The 18538-nt window shown below is 40.0% G+C and overlaps 1 pseudogene; it reads right to left on the bottom strand.

Moving 5' to 3' along the window:
- The window catches only part of LOC148773947 (protocadherin Fat 3-like), a 181347-nt pseudogene that overhangs the window by 123968 nt on the left and 38841 nt on the right, over positions 1 to 18538 (bottom strand).

Below are 18538 nucleotides of genomic sequence, written 5' to 3'. Positions count from 1 at the left end.
TAGGTTCTCAGTAACTAGCAGTGCGTCTAGCAAGTGGGGACACTGATTGTGAACATGGTGAGAGCTGGGGCCACACTGTATTGCTCAGCATTAAGCCTGGCCTCTGGCCTGTGTCCAGTTCGTGCTTGTGGAACTGAAGCCTGAATATCACAAACACAGCATTTCCCTCTGATCTCCCTCACCCAGCCCTCTGTAATTTGCCTGAACAGTTGCTAATGGAATGGTGGATGGCGGCTCTTCTAAAGGGGAAACTGAAATGTGGAAGTAATTAATGCAATGCAGGCACTGTCATTCATTCCTTCACTCAACAAACATCTATTACCCTCTATTATCTATTAAGCCCCAGGATGGCCCCAGGTGTCTCAGCACTGATTAGACACAGTTCCCGCCCTCAGTAGTTGACTAGGGAATGCAAACAAGTAAGTAGTCAGATAAAAGGCAAAGAGATAAATGCCAAAACATGAGTAAGCAGTAAGAAGAATGTAGCCTAGCTTACAAAACCAAGTAGAAGTGGTAAAAGGCTGGGGGAGGTGGTGTGTGGCATATATTTCAGGCAAGAGGAACCAATATAAATAAAGGTCCAGAGCTAAGAGAGAACCCTAACCACTGGGAAGATGAGCCAAATCTTAGTTTCTAAAATGTGACACCCCTACACAGTGAAATACCAAAGAATCTTGCCTGACTGCTTTAAAGTTCTCCTTGGTTTTCATACGGCAGGAGCTTAGTTCAGTTCAGTTCAGTTCAGTCGCTCAGTCATGTTTGACTCTTTGCGATCCCATGGACTTCAGGACACCAGGCTTCCCTGTCCATCACCAACTCCCAGAACTTAGTAAAACTCATGTCCATCGAGTCAGTAATGCCATCCAACCATCTCATCCTCTGTCATCCCCTTTTCCTCCCAACTTCAATCTTTCCCAGCATCAGGGTCTTTTCCAGCAAGTCAGTATTTCGCATCAGGTGGCCAAAGTGATGGAGTTTCAGCTTCAGCATCAGTGACTTTCAAGTCTTCTCCAACACCACAGTTCAAAAGCATCAATTCTTCGGCGCTCAGCGTTCTTTATAGTCCAACTCACATCAGTACATGACTATTGAAAAAAAACATAGCTTTGACCAGATGGACCTTTATTGGCAAAGTAAAGTCTCTGCTTTTTAATATGCTGTCTAGGTTGGTCATAGCTTTTCCTCCAAGGAGCAAGTGTCTTTTAATTTCATGGCTGCGGTCACCATCTGCAGTGATTTTGGAGCCCAAGAAAATAAAGTCTGACACTGTTTCCACTGTTTCCCCATCTATTTCCCATGAAGTGATGGGACCAGATGCCATGGTCTTAGTTTTCTTGATGTTGAATTTTAAGGCAGCTTTTTCACTCTCCTCTTTCACTTTTATCAAGAAGCTCTTTAGTTCTTCTTCACTTTCTGCCATAAGGGTGGTGTCATCTGCATATCTGAGGTTACTGATATTTCTCCCGGCAACCTTGATTCCAGCTTGTGCTTCTTCCAGGCCAGCTTTTCACATGATGTACTCTGCATATAAGTTAAATAAGCAGAGTGAAAATTTACAGCCTTGATGTACTCCTTTCCCAATTTTGAGCCAGTCCTTTGTTCCATGTCCAGTTCTAACTGTTGGTTCCTGACCTGCATACAGATTTCTCAGGAGGCAGATCAAGTGGTCTGGTATTCCCATCTCTTGAAGAATTTTCCAGTTTGTTGTGATCCACACAGTCAAACCAGTCTACTTTGTTGTAGTCAATAAAGCCGAAATAGATGTTTTACTTTAACTCTCTTGCTTTTTTGATGGTCCAATGGATGTTGAGCTTGTGAGATGAGGGCAATTGTGCAGTAGTTTGAGCATTCTTCGGCATTGCCTTTCTTTGGGATTGGAATGAAAACTGACCTTTTCCAGTCCTATGGCAGAAGTTTGCAACTAATCAATTATACAACACATGATTTTGCTATAAATGTATGTAGCATTAATCCAATGTGTGCTTTTTTTCTTGTTCAGGTGCAGATCCCCTAACTTCAGAGAGATCTGAAGAAATCAGAAAATCTACCAAGAAAGGCCCTATCCCTTACCCTACCTTTAGATATAAGGGGAAGGGGTTTTCAGAAATAGTCCCTGAAAGGAGTTGAGCAAAATGACTAAAAGGGCTTAGCTTGGAGAAAGGCAGCATAAAGGAGTTGTTTGCTCTAAACACTCAGTTACATAAATAATAAATGATACAGGGTGAGCACACTGAACTCTGAGTTATTTAAGGAAAGAATGAACAGACATGGCTTGAAGAATGGTAAGAATGGTGTTAGTCGCTGGAAGGGGATTTCTGTTCCTGAAGAGATACATATAAATGCTAGCCAGTGAGCATGCTGAGTGCCCTGTCTATAGACCAGCCTGCCCCACCTAAGGACCAAGCTGGGCTCTGTATTTTGGGATTATGGAAATCTAGGTCTTTTCCAATAGAATGTCCAAGGGTGCAAGGACTTTGTCTCTTTCACATCCTCAGTGCCTAGAACAGAATGTAATACACAGTGGGTGCTGGAGAAATATCTGTTCAATGAATGTGTGAATGAGCAGCCAGAGGAATGCATCTGATGAACCTGAGTCCCTCCTCCACTCCCCGCACTCTCATCTGAAAGCCACAGCCAACGCCATGGCACTCGGCTTTCCTCTTGCCCACAGAGGTTTCCAGACGTGGAAAGAAAGAGCAGCACTTACTGGAAATTACTGCAGCCACTTGTGAATTGATAGCATCTTAGTGCATCTTAGAGTCAATCGGTACAGAAATGAAGTCTCTGCCCTCCTCCCCAGCCTTAAGGAACGCAGGGTCGCTGATAGGCAGTAGCTGTGAAATTGCCCAGGGGGCTCTTGGGTAGTTAAAGGGACATGTTCTAGGTCATAAACAAGGGTGTTTTCTTACTAATCTTTACTTCTCATTTATGCAAATTCTTCGAACTTTGCTTTAAAATGAAAGTGACTTCTACATAATTTGGAGACCCTATGAACCCAAATTTAGACTTATTTCTCCAGGCTTTGGTGAGTTCTGAGATCTCTTTTGTGAGCCAGTATTTATTGCTAGGTCCAATGCCAGTGCAATAAGTAATAAATCAGTCCTCTAAATGCTTCTAAGGACTAAGGACTGTACAGGTCAAATAAAGGATTACCCTTGTGATTATCTTCTCAAGGAACTTCTTTTAAACTTTTCCACCAAATCTTCTGGACGCGAACCAATACCACAGCCTCGGAGATTTATGGAAACACAGCCTATTCCTTCCCTCTCAAGTCAGGCTGTCATGAGCTTTTACTATACAATTCGTCTAATATTTCAGTTTGGCAAAAATAGGGAGTCACTACCTAACGACAGTAATTCTTCACTGAAGTAAAAAGGCAAGAATGAAGGCAACCCTGCTGTGAAAAGATCAAATTTACTACTACTTACAAAATTCAAGGGCCCTCCCTGCCTGGCGGCTAAGGCGTGTGGCTTAAGAAGATGCTTCTGCTAGGAAAGCGTTAAGCAGTCTGGTCCTACCATTATGTGCAGGATGTGCTTGTCTTGCACTTCGTGGTCCAGCCTCTCGGCCGTGTAGAGGACGCCTGTGCTGGGGTCTATGCGGAACTTCCTCATGCTGACGGAGTCTATGCTGCTGTGGACGGTGTAGCTCAGCTTGTGCTTCTCGTCTCTGTCTGTGGCTTCAATCTGCAGGATTTCTGTATCGGGAAGCACATCCTCGGAAATGGTCACATCGTAATTTGGCTGAGAGAATTCTGGGCCATTATCATTATTATCCAGCACTTTGATAAATACCTATAGTTAAAAGAAGACAAGAGTGATGACCGTTGCCAATGTACTCACTGATAAGAGGCCCCTCCCTCTCTCTTCCCTCTGTGTCCTTGGATCCTTCAGTCGTTTTAATAGGTAGGGAGATTCTTACGAAAGCGCGCTGTAATTAGAGATTGACAATAAACCAGCAGTTCACATGAACAGGAATATAAACTGTGAGGATCAACATTCTCACTATTAATTGAACAGATGAGACAACCCCAGGAGGACGATAGTTCGGAAGATTATCGGAGGCTCAGTGTAGGACATCCCAAGGTGACCTCGGTTTGTTAAGTTCCCATTAGCTTACATTCTGGTTATGTGCTCTTCCTGCTCTATGGTGGACTCGATGTGGACGCAACGGCAGGATAAGCAGCAAGGAAGAGGCAAAGGAAAAAGAGGAGCGAGCAGAGGCGCTTCTCCTTGGGACAGAGGTCTACCGAAGAGCGCGGTGCGAAAGCTAATGGTAGCTGGAGCGGGGTCCCAAGTTGTTCCTTTCTGGAAAGTACTTTGTTTCCAAACTTTTCAGGAGAATTTTATAAAAGTTATAGCTTGATGAACCCTTGAGGATTCATCACTCAGCTGTGGCAATGATCAGTTCATGACTAATCTTGCTTTATCTTTATGCTCCTTCATTTTTCCCATCTACTCCCTTGTATTATTTTGAAACACATCCTAGCCATCATGTAATTTCCGTGTACATCTCTGAAAGACAGGGAGTCAAAGTAAACACACACATATCACACACACTCATAATACCACTATTGCATCTAAACAGAGAAAACAACAACTCCTTAATGTCTTTAAATATTCAGTTGGTGTTCATACTTCTGTAATTGTTTTTTAATGAGGTATATATGCTTGCGTACTTGTGAATATATATTTTCATAGTTTCTTTTAACCAAGATGTGCAAATAAGGCACACGCACTGTACCTGATTGGTGTCTCCATCAGTCATCTCTTAATCTATAGCTTCTCCCCCCACGTCTCCCTTGCAGTTTTCATGTTGCTGTTGCTATTAATCAAAAAGCTGAGCTCTTTCTTATTTTGTTCCCACAGTCTGAATTTTGCTTATTGTATCCCTATAGTTTTGTTTTACATGTTCCTCTGTCCCCTGTATTTCTTATATTGGCAGTTTTATACAGAAGACTTAATAAAATTCCCATTTAATTTCCTTCTTCCCTTTTTTTTTTTTTTTTGACAAAAGCCCCTCATGGGTGAAACTGTGTATTTCCATCTAGAGATACATAATGTCGGGTTCTCATCTTATTCTGTGATATTGGCCACTCTGATCATGAAGCGATGCTAATTCGTTAAAGTGCAAAACAGCACCATTTTAATTCTATGATTTCTTCCTCAATTATTAGCTAGAATAGTTCTAATAAGAAAGTTCTGTTTAATTATTTGGTTACTTTGAAGTACACTTCATGTAAGGGCTTTCTCGGTGACTCAGCAGTAAGGAATCTGCCTGCAATGCAGGAGATGCAGGTTTGATCCCTGGGTTGGGAAGACCCCCTGGAGGCTGGCATGGCAACCCACTCCAGCATTCCTGCTTGGTGAATTCCATGGAAAGAGGAGCCTGGTGGGCTACAGTCCGTGGGATTGCACAGAGCTAGGACATGACAGAAGTGACTTAGCATGCACACATGTATACACACTTCATGTAGAAAAGGACTATATTGATGCACACACGGTGCTTTCTTAAGTGGGCTCTTGTGATGTTTTGACACTACCCAAGCAGTCTTTGATAGTTTTCTTGCTTTCCAGTAACTGCTACTGGTAATTTTTTCAGTCATCTTATATATATCCCTGCTCCATTATTGATTTATCTATAACTTCAAGAAGTGTTGGTTTCTTTTTAGTTAGAAGTGGCATTTAGAAACCATGATCTGGTGCTAGGAATGCTTATTGCTGTCAGCTTTGGTATTTTTCAGCAGAGTCAGCAATGCAATTCTAATAATTATATCATGAGTTCACATTGACACTACCAATTCAAAACTATGCTGTTAACAACTCTGTCCATGAGTGGACTGGCACAGCCCAGGCCCATTCCCCCACCCCCACCCTGAGCCATGTGGCCAGCTACTCTGGGATCCAACCTGGTCCACAGTGGGCCGTCGGCCACTGCATGTGGCAGGGCCTGGCAGCTACCAAGGATGACAGCCAGCCTGCCTGCCAGCACACCCACAGTAGCTGACTGTCACAACAAAAGAGCCCGTGCAACCCACACAGGAGGCATCGCTAGAACACACAGCCCTCGTAACAAGAGGCTAGTGTGCGGCTGGGCTGCAAGGGCCCTCTCCTGCCCAATGCGACGTTTCCAAGGTTGAGAAACACAACTGAACTACCGAACACATGAAACAAATACAGAAAATATAGAAAACAAGGAGATGGAGAATATTCCCTAGATGAAAGAACAAGACCAAACCCCAGAAGAACTAAGCAAAGTGGAGAGGAGCGATCTTCCACCATCGAGTTTAAGACGACAATCATAAAGATGTTTAATGAGCTTGGGAAAATAAAATGGATGAGCAGAGTGAGAAGTTTAACGAAGATTTAGAAAATATAAAGAACCACCAAACAGCTGAGGAATACAATAACTGAAGGAAAAAAATACTACAGAAGGAATCAACAGTAGATTAGGTGATGTGGAGGAAAGGATCAGGGAACTGGAAGAAAGAGCAGTGGAGATTCCAAGCTGAACAGAAAAAGCAACAACAAAAAAAGAGTTAAAAAAAAGAGGATACTTTAACAGACCCCTGGGGCAACATAAAACACACTAATAAACACACTAAAGGTCCCATCTGAGAACAGAGAGAGAAAGGGGGAAGATGGTATATTTGAAGATATACTAGCTGAAAACTTTCCTAATCTTGGAAGGGAAACAGACATCCATGTGCAGGAAGCACAGAGAGTCCACAGCAAGACATATTATAATTAAAGTACCAAAATTAAATATAAAGAGGGACTCTTAAAAGCAGCAAGAGAAAAGCAACTAGTTATAAACAAGAAGACTCTAATAACACTATCAGGTGACTTTTTAGCAGAAAATTTGCAGGCCAGAAGTAAATGTTAGGATATATTCAAGTGCTGAAATGGAGAAAAAATCTACCACCCAAAATAATCTATCTGGTAAGGTATCATTCAGAATTGAAGGAAAGTTTTAAAAGACAATCATAAGCTAAAGGAGTTCATCACCACTAAGACAATTGCACTCATCTAGTAAAGTCATGCTAAAAATTCTCCAAGCCAGGCTTCAGCAATATGTGAACCGTGAACTCCCAGATGTTCAAGCAGGTTTTAGAAAAGGTACAGGCACCAGAGATCAAATTCCCAACATCTGCTGTATCATGGAGAAAGCAAGAGAGTTCCAGAAAAACATCTATTTCTGCTTTATTGACTGTGCCAAAGCCTTTGACTGTGTGGATCACAATAAACTGTGGAAAATTCTGAAAGAGATGGGAATACCAGACCACCTGACCTGCCTCTTGAGAAACCTGTATGCAGGTCAGGAAGCAACAGTTAGAACTGGACATGGAACAACAGACTGGTTCCAAATAGGAAAAGGAGTACGTCAAGTTTGTACATTGTCACCCTGCTTATTTAACTTCTATGCAGAGGACATCATGAGGAACACTGGGCTGGAAGAAGCACAAGCTGGAATCAAGATTGCTGGGAGAAATATCAATAACCTCAGATATGCAGATAACACCACCCTTATGGCAGAAAGTGAAGAAGAACTAAAAAGCCTCTTGATGAAAGTGAAGGAGGAGAGTGAAAAGTTTGGCTTGAAGCTCAACATTCAGAAAACGAAGATCATGGCATCAGGTCCCATCACTTCATGGGAAATAGATGAGGAAACAGTGTCAGACTTTAATTTTGGGCTCCAAAATCACTGCAAATGCTGATTGCAGCGATGAAATTAAAAGACACTTACTCCTTGGAAGGAAAGTTATGACCAACCTAGATAGCATATTAAAAAGCAGAGATATTACTTTGCCAACAAAGGTCCGTCTAGTCAAGGCTATGGTTTTTCCCGTGGTCATGTATGGATGTGAGAGTTGGACTGTGAAGAAAGCTGAGTGCCGAAGTATTGATGCTTTTGAACTGTGGTGCTGGAGAAGACTTTGAGAGTCCCTTGGATTGCAAAGAGATCCAACCAGTCCATTCTAAAGGAGATCAATCCTGGGTGTTCATTGAAAGGATTGATGCTGAAGCTGAAACTCCAATACTTTGGCCACCTCGTGCGATGAGTTGACTCACTGGAAAAGTGTCTGATGCTGGGAGGGATTGAGGGTGAGAGGAGACGGGGACGACAGAGAATGAGATGGCTGGATGGCATCACCGACTTGATGGACATGAGTTTGAGTGAACTCCGGGAGTTGGTGATGGACAGGGAGGCCTGGCGTGCTGTGATTCATGGGGTCGCAAAGAGTCAGACATGACTGAGCGACTGAAGTGAACTGAACTGAACTGAAGACAACTTTATAAGAAATGTTGAAAGGGTTTTTCTAAGTGGAAAAGAAAAGGCCACAAATAGAAACTTAAAAAAAAAAAAAAAGCTATGACTGGAAAAACCTCACTGGGAAATGCAAAATATAGGAAAGGTAGTGGATCAAAACACTTATAAAGCTCAGTAGGAAGGTGAAAAGACAAAAGTAATAAATCGTCTTTATCTATAATAAGTAGATAAGTAATACATAGAATAAAATGATGTACAATGTGTTGTCAAAAATGTGGGAGCAAAAAATGTAAGTCTGTTAAAATGCATTCAAGCTTAAGAAATAATGAACTTAAAATCAATACCCACTCATAAAGATGTTGTATATAAATCTCACGGTAACCACAAATCAAAGGCCTAAAATAAACACACACACAAAAATAATAATAAAGAGAAAGAATCCAAATAAACACTAAAGATGGTCATCAAATCACAAGGGAAGATTGCAAGGGAAGAAAAGGAATGAGAACTACAAAAACGATAAAAAACACCATTAACAAAATGGCAATAAGTACATGTTTATCAATAATTAAATGAAAATAGACTAAACACTCCTACAAAAGACATAGAGTGACTGCATGGATAAAATAAGACAAGACCTACACACATGCTGCTTACAAGAGACTCATTTCTTATCCAGAAATACATACACACTGAAAGTGACAGAATGGAAAAAGGCACACCATGCAAACGGAAATCAAAAGAAAGCTGGAGTAGTAGTACTTAGACAAAATAAACTTCAAAACAAAGACTGCAACAAGATACAAAGAAAGACAGTACATAATGTTAAGGGAATCAATCCAAAAAAAGATAATAAATGCAAACAGGTATTTACCCAACATGATGTTGCTATTGTTTAGTTGCTAAATTGTGACTGACTCTTTTGTAACCCCATGGACTAGAGTCCCTCTGTCCATTGGATTTCCCAGCCAGAATACTGGAGTGGGTTGCCACTTCCTTCTCCAAGGAATCTTCTCAACCCAGGGACTGAATCCACATCTCCTAAATTTTCAGGTGGATTCTTCACCACTGAGTCACCAGGGAAGCCGATTAAGCACATAAATACATATAGCAAATATTAACAAACATTAAGGGAGAGAATAGTAGGAGACTTTAACACTCCACTTAAATCAATGGATAGATCATCCAGACATAAAAGCAGTAAGGAAACATTGACTTTAAATGACACATTAACCAGATGAACTTAATTGACCAGATGAACTTAATATTATATATATCAATCTCTCTCTCTATATATATATAGAACATTCCACTCAAAAGCAGCAGAATACACAGTCTTTTCGCGTGCACATGGAATATTCTCCAGGACAGGTCACACACTGCTGCTGCTGCTGCTAAGTCACTTCAGTCGTGTCCGACTCTGTGTGACCCCATAGACTGAAGCCCACCAGGCTCCCCCGTCCCTGGGATTCTCCAGGCAAGAACACTGGAGTGGGTTGCCATTTCCTTATCCAATGGATCACACACTAGGCTAGAAAATAAGTCTCAACAAGTTTAAGAACACTGAAACCATATCAAGCATCCTTTACAACCACTACTGTATGATACTAGAAATCAACCACAAGAAACAAATTGCAAAAAAACACAAACATGTGGAGTTGAAACAGTATGCTTCTCAACAACCAATGGTCACTGAAGAAATCAAAGAGGAAATTTAAAAATGCCTGGAGACAAAGGAAAATGGAAACACAATGATCCAGCACATCTGGGACACAGCCAAAGCAATTCTAAGAGGGAAGGATATAATGATATAAGTCTACCTCAAGAAGCAAGAAAAACCTTTGACCAGACTAATCAAGAAAATACGGGAGAGGGCCCAAATAAATAAAATTCAAAATGAAAGGGATGTTACAACTCATGCCACAGAAATACAGAGGATCATAAGAGATTACTACAACAAATTTTGTGTCAGTAAAATGGACAACGTAGAGGAAATACATAAATTCCTAGAAACTTAAAGTCTTCTAAGACTGTATCGGAAGATAGAAAATATGAACAGATCAACTATCAGCAGTAAAACTGAGTCAGTATTGAAAAAACTGCCAACAAACGAAAGTGTAGGGCCAGATGGCATCACAGAACTCTACATTTCAAGAGTCAGTATCTATGCTTCTCAAAATATTCCAAAAAATTGAAAAGGAAGGAATGTTACTGAATTCATTCTATGAGGCCAGCAGAACCCTGGTACCAAAACCAGACAAAGACACCCCTCAAAAAGAAAATTACAGGCCAATATCACTGGTGAGCAAGGATGCAAAAATCTTCAATAAAATGAGCAAAATGAATTCAACAATAAATTAAAAAGATCATACACCATGATCAAGTTAGATTTATCCCAAGAATGGAAGGATGGTGGTTCAATAACCACAAATCAGTCAGTGTGATCTACCACATTAACAAATTGAAGAATAAAAATCATATGATCATCTCAGTAGATGCAGAAAAGGCTTCTGACAAAATTAAACATAAATTATAAAAAAGGTCAACAAAGTGAGTATAGAGGAAGCACACCTCAACAAAATAAAGACTATCTTGGACAAACTTACAGACAGTATCATAATAAATGGTGAAAACGTGAGAGCATTTCCTCTGAGATGAGGAGCAAGACAAGGATGCCCACTCTTGCCACTTTCAAAATTGGAAATCCTTTTACATCTTAGAAATCTTAGCCACAGAAATCAGACAAGAAATTAAATACCTCAGATTGGAAAAGAAGTGTCACTGTTTACACGTGATATGATACTAAATCCAGTAAAGTTTCAGATACAAAATTAATGTAAATAAACCTGCATTTCTATAAACAATGAACTATCAGAAAAAGAATGTAAGAAAACAATCCAATTTACAATTGTATCAAAAAGAATAAAATGATTAGGAATAAATCTAACTAAGGAGGTAAAAGGCCTGTACTCAGAAAATTATAAGACACTGACAAAGGAAGTTGAAGATGACATAAAAAGATGGAAAAACAAATCATCTTATTGGATTGAAAGAATTAATATTGTCAAAATGACCATATTACCCACGTCAATCTACAAATTCAAATGCAATCCCTATATAATTGGCATTTTTCACAGAACTGAAACAAATACTTCTAAAATTTGTACAGATAGCCAAGACAATCTTGAGAAGAAAGAACAAAGCTGCAGGCATCATATTTTCTGACTTCAAACTATTCTACAAAACTACACTAATCAATGAGGTATGGCACCTCATCAAAACAGAGACAGAGAGATCAATGGAACAAAACAGAGAATCCAGAAATAAATCTATGCTTATATGGTCCATTAATCTATGACAAAGGAGGCAAGACTGTACAATAGGGAAAGGTCAACCTCTTCAGTAAATGGTGTTGGCAAAACTGGACAGCTATATGCAAATCAATCAAACTGAATTATTGATATTTTCTCATACCATATAAAAAATAAGCTCAGAAGGATTAAAGACTTAAATGTAAAACCTGAAACCATAAAACTCTTAGAAGAAAACATAGGCAAAATACCCTTTGACACTGGGCTTAGCAATATATTTTTTTGTATATGTCTCCTTAGACTACAGGAATGAAAACCAAAAAAAGAAAAACTCTAAACAAATTGGACTGCACCAAACTGAAAAACATTTGTGTAGTGATGGAAACTATCAACAAAACAAAAAGACAACCTACAGGATGGGAGAAGATATTTGCAAATGATATATCTCATAAGGGGTTAATATGCAAAATATACAAAGAACTCATACCACTCAACATCAAAAACCCAATCTGATTAAAAACTGAGCAGAGGACCTGAACAGACACACTCCAAAGAAGACATACAGTAGGCCCACAGACACCTGAAAAGGTGCTCAACATCACTAATCGTCAGGAAAATGCAAATAAACCACAGTGAGATATCACCTCACACCTGTCAGAATGACTTATCAAAAAGACCACAAATAGCAAACATTGGTGATGAGGTTGAGAAAATGAAATCCTCACACACTATTAGTAGGAATGTAAACTGATGCAGTTGCTATGGAAACAGTATGCAGGTTCCTAAAAAAATTAAAAATAGAACTGCTATATGACCCAACAATTCTTGGTATTTTTCTGAAGAAAACAAGAACACTAACTTAAAAAGTCATATGTTCTCTTATGCTCATTGCAGCATTATTTACTATAGCCAAGATATGGAAGCAACCATATATATATACACACATACATATATATATATATATACAGATACTGATTGTTTTAATGGAATACTACTCAGCTATAAAAAAATAATGAAATCTTGCCCTTTGTGACAATATGGATAGCCATAAAGAATATTATACTAAATGAAATAACTCAGAGAAAGAATAATACCATACAAGTTCATTTAGATGTGGCATCTGAAAAACATTACAAAACAGAAAAAACAAACAGAACAAATATAAACACACAAAAACCAACCATAACAAAACAGAAACAGACTCACAGAAACAGAGAATAAATTGGTGGTTGCCAGAGAGGAGAAAAGAGGATTTAAAGGAAATAAGTTATGGGGATTAAGAGGTACAAACTTCCAGTAACAAAATAAGTCACCAGGGTGTAATGTGATGTAATGCAAAGGGAATAGAGTTAACAATATTATAGCAACTTTTCATGCTGACAAGTTGGAAGTAGACTTACTGTGGTGGTCATTTTGTAATGTATAAAAATACTGAGATACTATGTGTACACCCGAAGTTAATACAATAGTGTAAGTCAATTATACTTCAATAAAAAAAAAATCAAAACAATATTAAGGTGCCTGTCAAGGTTTTTACATAATCTTGTTCTTTTTACATGTGTATCTTCTTTCTCCCGTGATGACATTTCTCATGCTCAATGACATCATCATACTTATTCACCTGTCTGAATATTCACTTATCTGAAATACGTGCCACAGTGTCTGAATAACACCAATATTGCTATTATAATTACAATTATGGTCATTCCAATTGATCTAATATTCTTTTGCAGTTCTTTTTGTCCTTTAGATTTACTCCACTAGGAATATATAGTCAAATTAGTACGTGTAGAGTCATGTAGAATAGTGTACCCTGGGCATACATGCTTCCAACTAGATACACATATAAATTTGTTTGCTTCCATTTACTTTCAAATTTTTGACTTGCTTTTTTAACATTTAATTTCATTTTATATGTAAAATTACCAGTGCTAAATTTACAGAAAAGTTATAATCAAGCTTAGCTTCATTATTTTTCCTTTTCTTGTATTCCCTTCTCCTACAAGCAACCATTTTTTTCCAGTAATTTTCTATTTTATCCATCTACTTCATCAGTATAAACATATTGCATACACTCGCCCTCAACAAGCTATTTCACCTAACATTTTATCAGTAGTTCCCAGCAAGGAGGACTTTGTCTCCCAGGGTCATTTCTCAGTGTCTGCAGATGGTTTTGGTTGTCAGAACCTGGGGGGAGGGGTTTTCCTAGAACCTGGCGGGTAGAGGGCAGGGAAGCTGAGCAGCCTTCTGTAATGCATAGGCTAGCCCTGAGACAGGAGGCAGACGGGCCCCTCCGCAGCAGGGTGAAGGGATTAGAGGCTGGTTCCCTATGGACTGAAACCCCGAAACAGCAATAGCAGGACGGCTGAGAGAGGGGGCTGCCCAGACAGAATATAATGGCCCACACACTTCTAATTCTCACAGTCAGGAAACCTCCCCAGCTACACAAGCACAGAAGGGCTCCTTGCAGGTCCAAGGGTAGTGATGCTAACTTATGCCAAGCTAGGCCTCTTTAGTGGAACCCACCTTGGCTAAGAGACATGGGTGCACACGTGGGAGGACCCTGAGACATACCAGATATGTACTCTGAACCAGGCAAGTCAGAATGGCTGGCCAGGGGAAACCTGGAAGAAATGCCCCATTAAGTCACTTAAACTGTCACGAGGGCGTGACTCTGAGTCCGCCCGTGTGTCTGTCCACATGTACTGTACACTTTTTCCTCCTAAAAAATACTTGCTCACCACTTTCTTTGTGGGAATTCTTTTCAGCAAAGCCAAAGGGTGAGGGCCTTGTCACTGACTCTTGATCTAGTGGCTAGGATGCAGCGCTCTGACTGCCGCAGCCCAACCTCATCTTTGGCCGGGGACCAAAGCCCTGCCTCAAGCTGCTGCAGGCTGCGGCCACCTGAAGTCAGCCGCTCGCAACAAAGAGCCATCTGACTCAAAAGGTCAATAATGTTGCTGCTTTATATCATGAAGACCATGCCACAACAGTGCAGAAATAATCTTCCAAGGGTAGATGTATTATAATTAATCCAACCAGTCCTCTACTGACGTTCATTTAAGATGTTTCCTATTTTTGCTCTTAAAATGAGCATGCAATAAAGAGCCTTGTGCCTGTGTGTTTTCATAGTTTTGCTAACATATATTTGCGACCCCAAAGTTGGGATTGCTAGCTCAAAGGACGGAGAAGGCAATGGCAAGCCACTCCAGTACTCTTGCCTGGAAAATCCCATGGATGGAGGAGCCTGGTAAGCTGCAGTCCGTGGGGTTGCTAAGGGTTGGACGTGACTGAGCAACTTCACTTTCTCTTTTCACTTTCACGCATTGGAGAAGGAAATGGTAACCCACTCCAGTGTCCTTGCCTGGAGAATCCCAGGGACGGGGGAGCCTGGTGGGCTTCCGTCTATGGGGTCACACAGAGTTGGACATGACTAAAGTGACTTAGCAGCAGCAGCAGCAGCTCAAAGGAAAAGTGCTTATGATTTTATGAAACACTACCTATATTTCCATGCCCATAAGTTTGATCACTTGGCATTTCTATGGTTATATACAAGAATGACTACCCTCTCACAGCCTTACCAACAGAGCATGCAGTAAAATTTTTGGCCAATCTAATAGATGAGAAATGGCAGCTCAGTGTTATTTAGGATTTTCCTTTCTCTTATTACAAGTGAGGTTGAGCGTCCTTTCACATGTTTAAGAACTGTTTGCTCCACTGTCTCCGAGAAAGGCCAGAGCCACAGCAGCACTTTCCCGCCTCAGTTCTCCCATCCCGAGCTAAGGGGACATCCCTGATGGTACCCCTGGGGGAGGCCTGGAGGAGGGGGTGAAGGTTTTTGTTCCTGGCTTGCAGGACCCTACATCCAGCCAGATGCCCCCGCCCCCCGTCACTGTTCTAGTGCCCTGTCCACAAGACCCCAACCTACCCTCAGGAGCATGCCCACCTTACCCTCAGGAGCACACATGCACTTCTTTTCTTGTTAAAACTATCAGCTCATTCTTCTATGGGTTAGATAGTCCTTTTTTTCTGTTTATTTTGGAAGCATGATATAAATTCCCAATGTTGTCAACTTTGTCATTTGTTTTTATTTTGTTCATGGAAACCTTTTTTTTTTGTCACGCAAAAGTTTTTATTTTATTTTCATGTAGTTGAATATGTCAATCTTTTCCCTGAATGCTTCTCGATGTTAAATCATAGTTTTACATTTCCAGGTTTTGGTGATTACACATTTTTCAAAAATGGAATTTAAATGCTTCTTTTTCTTACATTTTTATCTCTAATCCATTTGGAATTTCTCCTAGTATATTATGTGAGGAATGAGTCCAGTTTTATTTTTTTTCCACATGGCTCTCCATTTATTTCAATGATAATTTTTAGAAGACTACCACTTCCCCATGGATCTGAGTAGCCACTTTTACTCTATACTAAATTTACATATGCAAGTAGTATATTTCTGGCTTTTCGCTTTCGTTCCATTGGTGTATCTGTCTTCCTGCATCAACATCAAAATGTTTTAATTATAGAGCCTTCGTATTTTTTTTCCTTCCAGTTTCTGGAGACATAACTGACATAAATCACTGTGTAAGTCTAAGATGTACAGTATAATGATTCCACTTCATGGAAGTCATGCAGTGATTATCAGAAAGAGTTTAGTGAACATCTATCATCTCATCTAGATACAAAGCTAAAGAAATAGGAAATACATTTTTCTCCGTGATAAGAACTCTTAGGATTTACTCTCAACAAATTTCATGTATAACATATAGAAGTATTAATTATATTTGTTGCGTTGAACATTACCTCCCTAGTACTTATTTATCTTATAATTGGAAGTTTGTACCTTTTTTCTTAGGCTTCCCAGGTAGCTCAGTGGCAAAGAATCTGCCTGCCAATGCAGGAGCTGCAGGAGACGTGGGTTTGATCCCTGGGTCGGGAAGATTCCCTGGAGGAAGAAATGGCAACCCACTCCAGTGTTCTTGCCTGGAGAATCCCGTGGACAGAGGAGCCTGGTGGGCGACAGGCCATGGGGTCGCACAGAGCCAGACACGACTGAGCGACTGAGCACACACAGGACAAGGCGAGACCTGTTTTGTACCTTCATCCAGTTCCCCCTCTTCCCACCACCTGCCTCCTGTAACCACAAGTACGACCTACTTTTCTACGAATTCCTTTCTTTGTTTCTGAAGTATAATTGACCTATGGGGCTTCCCCAGTGGCTCAGCGGTAAAGAATCCGTCTGCAACGCAGGAGCCACAGGAGACCTGGGTTCGATCCCTGGGTGGAGAAGATCTGCTGGAGGAGGGCATGGCAACCCACTCCAGTGTTCTTGCCTGGAGAAACCCATGGACAGAGGAGACTGGTGGACTACAGTCCTTAGGGTCACAAAGAGTCAGACACGACTGAAATGACTTAGCATGCATAATTGACCTACAGCACCATGTTACTTCCTGGTGTGTAAATAGTGATTCAATATTTTCTTTATATACATTTTAATTATTTGGAAAAGCTAAGCCCTCTCTAAGGTTTTTTTTTTCTTTTCCCCAGGATTTTCCTGGCTATTCTTGCTTGCTGCTTTTCTAAATTAATTTATAATCAACTTATTGCATCTGACAAAACGATAGCATTTTAAATTTAGATTATGTTAAAAGTATAGGATAATTAAGGGAGAACTAATTTCTTAACGATAGAGTCTTTCTATCAAATAATATAGTTTGTCTTTTTTCTTTTGTTCAAATCTACTATTTTTTCAGTAGTGTTTTAGTTTTCCACAAATAGGCTTTGAACACTTTTAAACTTTATATATATATGTGCTAACCAAAATGTGTTCTTTTTCATTATACATTTTCACTGTTTTCTGTTTGGGGGGTGGGTAAGGTGAGCTGTACATGTAGGCTATTAATGTTTGTTTGTTAAATTTATAACTTGTTACTTTACTAATTTTCCTATCTTTTAAAGTAGCTCCATTCACTCCTTGGAAATTTTCAGATACATAATTACACTATATACAAATAGAGATCAGTTTACCTTTTTCCTTACAATTCTTATAATACAAATTGCTTTATCTTAGCTAATTGCATTGGTGGATACTTATAGCATACTGTTAAATAGCAGTAAAAACAGTGATATTCTTGTCTTATCCCTAATAAGAAAGCCTTTAGTTGGTTCTCCATTAAACAATAGGCAGGCTTTTGGCTATAGTCTAAAAAATTACTTACTTTTAGAAATAAATTTAGTCAGACCATGGTTGTTCTTATAAATACCTGTACTATACATCACTTTGGTGGAGATGGTTTTTGAGTGAGAGGAAAAGGGTGGTATCATGACTTTTGTGCCAGGATGACTTGCCATGGGGGTGAGCTTGACATGCAGACAATCTTTGCTTCTAGTTTATGGTAGAAAAATTTCAGAGAAGTGTGATGGAGGAATTTTGGGCATTGCTTTATCTCCACTGTATTTGGAAAGCCATACTAGATTCTTTGAATGCCATTTATTTCCTTTAAAAAGTTCCAGTTAACTTAGCCAAGATGCTAAAATATTTGTGTTCACAGAAGCTGTTATATTAATGGCATAAAAGAGCCTTTCCGGCCAACAAGCCTGCCCTGACCTTCCTGAAGTTTCAAAGTCGATGTGCTCTTGAAAAGCTTGCCTCTTTCTGCTTGCTTTGTCCTGAGCCTAATCTACAGTCAGAACAAGTGTTTCTCTGTAAAAGACTTCCTTTTCCTCATTTGTTTTTTATTTCCCACAGTTGGGGCCATTTGTGAGCTCCTGAACAACCAAACAAAGCAAAGTAACTTTCCAAAGATGCTGTGTTCAAAATGGTAATTGAAAGGCCTAAAGAAGCACAATGGACTCCGAGCAGGAGGGACCCTGAGTGTGGGAAGTCTCTTCGGTGCTAGTTTCAGTGCCGCCCACCACAAACACTCCAGGTTTTGCAGGCTCCTCTGAGTTAAGTC

This window comes from Moschus berezovskii, chromosome 25, assembly GCF_049115385.1.
Source record: "Moschus berezovskii isolate FMDL1 chromosome 25, NW_MosBer_1.0, whole genome shotgun sequence".
NCBI lineage: Eukaryota > Metazoa > Chordata > Mammalia > Artiodactyla > Moschidae > Moschus > Moschus berezovskii.
Note: the sequence above shows the minus strand (reverse complement) of the source record. Positions and strands in the feature narration are given on the sequence as shown.